At 38.8% G+C, this 4,663-nt stretch overlaps 1 non-coding gene across 1 annotated transcript; it reads left to right on the top strand.

The window, feature by feature from the left end:
• Positions 1-73, top strand: TRNAK-CUU (transfer RNA lysine (anticodon CUU)). The gene has a single exon. It is a non-coding gene; the product is annotated as a tRNA-Lys (tRNA).
• Positions 74-4,663: the final 4,590 nt, after the last annotated feature.

Genomic DNA, 4,663 nt, shown 5'->3' with positions numbered 1-4,663 from the left:
GCCCGGCTAGCTCAGTCGGTAGAGCATGGGACTCTTAATCCCAGGGTCGTGGGTTCGAGCCCCACGTTGGGCGTGCGTAGCTCTTTTTATTGAAGGATTCTACTTCCCCTAAACGTTTTGAGGTTTCTCTGCAACATTATAACTACGAAGAGTTTTTTAAACCAGATTAATTTAGATACTTTCAATATTAACCAGATCTCTGGAAAAAAGGCCATTTTGCAAACTAAACAGGTCTCAAACTGCGCTTGCGCGCTTAAGAATCACTCGTTCCTCTTCCTTTCCGCGATCCCTCCTTCCCTCCCCACCGCCTCCTAAAGCACAGAGGAAACTGAAAGGCCACTGTTTAAAGTTGAAACTGATTTTTGTGTGTTACTGTATACTTGCAAAACTGCTGATAGAGGGAGGCTTTTTATTTTATCATAAGCCTCGGTTTGGCAGCTTTTATAAAACTTCCGCGATCCGATGTAAAAACAGAGAGGAGGAGGACTTCGAAGAGAATGTGCCTTCCTTTCTTGTTTATTTTACTTTTTCTTCTTCTCGATATAAGGCTTGTCCTGGGGTAGGGGTGGAGGGAATGACCTCCGGAGAAATAGTGAGAAATGTTTCTTTCTGTGGTCAGATGTAGACAACCAGGGTGGAATCAGGTTTTCTTCCATTGTTCCTGGGACTATATTTGGCAGCTATCCATCCAACTGGATAGATATTAGGAAGTCAATATTCTGGTAAAGGTGAGGCGCTTTGAAACAGAAGCACGAAAGAACCGAGATGTGAAATTTGGGATGGGCAATTAGATATTGTAGGAGACAGGACTTCCGCCTTTCTCCCTTCTTCACTGACAACTTTGGAGTAATCTGAAAAAGAACGGCCAAACCACAGCCAGGCACGTTCCAGACTCTCACTTCCGGGACCGTGTAGGTGAGCAATGCTAGCTAGCTCTTACCTGAAGTACTAGTTGTGTACTCAGAGTGTTACCCACTACCTTCCCTCCTACTAAATAAACGACCAATTTTCTCTCGGTTTTTGCCTTCAACGTACAAGTATGTTATTTCTCTATTTTAAAACAAAACAAAACCTTTGACCTAGTTTCCCTGCAGGCTACCATTGTATTTCTTTTTCCTCTTTGGAGCAAATTACCTCACAGTCGCCTACGTTCAGGATTCCTCTCCTCCCATCTCTTGATCCTGACAATGCCCTGCAGCCAAAGACCAAAAAACACCTGTGGTTGAACAAGTTTGGCTTACTACTTGCAGCAAGGGAGACCTGGAGTGTCTCAGGAAGAGTGTTAGAAACTATTTTAGGATTTGGGCGTTAGTTGAGTAATTTTGGGAAGGGTCTAAAGAAGTAGGGGTTCCTTCTGGGTTAGGTGTTCTCAGAAAGCGAGAGCAATCCTATGATCTTAATAAATCTTATCTATAGGGAAAGCAGACTAAAGGAGGGATAAACTTGAAACTGGCAAAAGTCACTCATTTAGCTAAGAGAGGATGATATTTGGTGTTTTGAGCTAGACACTGACCGACTTGTCTAAATGTTGTCAGAATGCCAATGTCAAGTCCAGGCCTCTCCACTTCTGACCAACCCACTGTAGATCAGGGGTTCTCACAATCCTCTCCTCAGGTTTGATAATTTCCTAGAATAGCTCATAGAACTCAGGAAAACTACTTATTCTTGGTTTATTAAAAAGGATACAAATCTGGAATAGCCAAATAGGAGGTACACAAGGCAAGGTATGGGAAAGGAGCATGGAACTTCCATGTCCTCTTTGGCATGCCACTCTCCCAGCACTGAGTATGGTCACCATCCTGGAAGCTCTGTGAATTCTGTAGTTTAGGGATTTTTAAGTAGGCTTCATCACACAGGCATGATTATTGACTCAATTTCCAACCCCTCTCCTCTTGAGGATGGGGCTGAAAGTTCTATTTCTAATCATGGCTTAAGACTTTCTGGTGACCAACCCCCATCCTGAAGCCATTCAGGAGCCCAAGAGTTGCCTCATTAGAATAAAAGACACTTGTATTACCCAAAAAATTCCAAGGGATTTAGAAAGACATAAAATGCTCCTAACACCTCCATCACTAAGGAATTTACAAGGGTTTTAAGGAGCTTTGTGACAGGAACTGAGGGCAGTGACCAAATATATATGTATTGTTATGCTTGCCTAATTTGTCTTTGAGTAACTAGAAATGAGCCCAATCCCAGTCACCCTATTCTAACTCGCAACTACCCCACCATCCACTTTATCCCACACTATTTCTTCCACAGAGGGTATCACCTTTTAACTTCTCTCTCTTCACTTTCTCCCACACCCTTGGAATGTAGGTCCACAAAGGTGAGATTTTTCTCTTTGCTCACTAAGGTACCTGAAGCACCTAAATCAGTATCTGGCAGATGTTCAGTAACTATGTGTTGAACTAGTGAATTGAAAAAGGTGTATTCCCAGGACTGCCATAACAAACTACCCCAATCTAGGTAGCTTCAAAGAACAGAAAAGTAGTCTCACAATTCTTGAGGCTAGAAGCTTGAAACAAGGTGTAGGCAGAGTCATGCTCTCAAAGGCTCTCTTGAAGAGTTTATTCTTTGCTTCTTTACCTTTCTGGTGTCATCAGCAACCCTTGGTGTTCTTTGGTTTGCAGGTGCCGAACTCTAATCTCCGCCTCTGTTTTTCACACGTTTTCTCCTTGTGTTTCTCTGTCTCACATGGCATTTTCCTTTTCATATAAGGACACCAGTCATAGTGAATGAGGGCCCACCCAAATACCTCATCTTAATTTGATTTCATCAGCAAAGACTTTATATGGTCACATTCACAGGTATTTGGAGTCAGTACTTCAACATATCCCTCTGAGGCACACAGTTCAGTCTCCAACAGAGGACCCCATTCCTTAACCTTAGCCACTGGGTGTCTGCCACTTTACAACTATCTATAAAGTTATATTCCGCCTGAGATCTTATTTTTGTATTATTCAATGATGAAAAACTTCCCATAAGTAATCCAAATTCTACAAAAAATTTTATGTTTACTACAAAAGATAATAATAAAATAGTGAATCCATACAATTGATAATTAGTAGTACATCTATTCATGGCCATCCCACCGAGAGATTTCAAAGTTAAGAAAGGAAGACTTTGTTCTCATGGAGCTTACACTCCAGAAAGATAAAACCTGCAGAAAAACAAATGCAAGTTGAAAATTGGTAAGTGCTTCAATTACAGATAATATGCTTATGGGAAAAGTCTTACTTGGGAGAAAGGGTGCTGCAGAAAAGTGGTAAGCCCCAGAGGATGGAGTCATCTCACTTCAGGAATGAATATATTAGGAAACTGGATGGCAAAATTGGGTTTTCAGTTTTATTCGCTGGTTTAATATGGTTTTCAAGTTCTTTGTGATCTAATCCTAAATTATAATTAGCAGTGTCACATCTCAGTGCCAAATGCTTTTAAGATTTTGTGTAGAGAATTCAGTTCACACAGCCTGTAGCCTGGAATAACCCCCAATTACTGAAATTCTCCTCATCCTTTAGGAACAAAGTCAAAAGCCTCCTGTACTCCCTGGTCAGAACTAACTACATCAGTAAAAAAGCAATTAATGCCCATTATGGCACACACCACATTCTGCTTTGTATCATCAATTGTGTACACATCCACTTCTACTAACCTGTCATCCCTCTAAGGGCAAAGGTCCATGTCCTACTTTTGCAGCACTTACAGTGTCTAAAACTATACTAGGTACACAGCAGAGAATCAATAAATACTGAATGAATCTTAGTTTGGGGCTATTAAAATAGTAGTACATGGTGACAAAGTAGACCTAGAAGTATTTTAAAAAGTAACACACACATAAATATGAAAATGAACCCTTTCCTATTCTTAATGCTAGGAACTGGCTCTTTCAGGTGTTGGTTTGTGCTATCTTCATACATAAAGCATATGGCAAAACTAGGAAGGATACAGAAAAAGGCAGAATGATTAAATTATGAGTAAGAACGGACTTAGGATACATAGTCTAGAAAATGTATAAATTCCTACTCAGTCTTCAGGACTGAGCACACATATGTATGTATTTTCCATCTTCACAGGTACTTAGAAAAAATGAAACCAGTAGAATTCTAGTAAGAGGTAGTTCATTAAAAACAAATGAAGAAAAACAAACAAAAATAAAAATTAAGTAATGACTAATCACATATTTCAAAGATCCCCTGTCTTAAGAAGATAAAAAGCACAAAAGAGATTAAAGACGTTATGAATACATTTATAAAGTAGTTGCATAAAAATGCATAAAATGAAGTATCTTTGCATAAAAATGAATTATCTTTTTCTCTTAGAAATTAATAAAATAAAGTTTAAAAGTGAACATTTCCATATTTTGCTTACCAAATGCTTAACTATGTTACCCAATATTCTCAGTCCAAAAAGTCAAATATATTTCTGGAAAAATGGCATTACTATAACATGGACACATAAATATCAAAGCAAAAGGGTTTTAAGAAATAGACTCATGTTAATATTTGAAATAACTGGAAATAGTAACATTATTATTTAAATGAAATAATTGCTGAAAATAATGAAATTAATGAAGTCTCCAAAGCTCAGGACAGATTATGTGAATTGTGGAGGGACAACGTTTTTATTCTTTTTGAAAAATGAACTATGTAAAAAACTTTCAAAA

Source organism: Camelus dromedarius, chromosome 5, assembly GCF_036321535.1.
Source record: "Camelus dromedarius isolate mCamDro1 chromosome 5, mCamDro1.pat, whole genome shotgun sequence".
Taxonomy (NCBI): domain Eukaryota; kingdom Metazoa; phylum Chordata; class Mammalia; order Artiodactyla; family Camelidae; genus Camelus; species Camelus dromedarius.
Note: the sequence above shows the minus strand (reverse complement) of the source record. Positions and strands in the feature narration are given on the sequence as shown.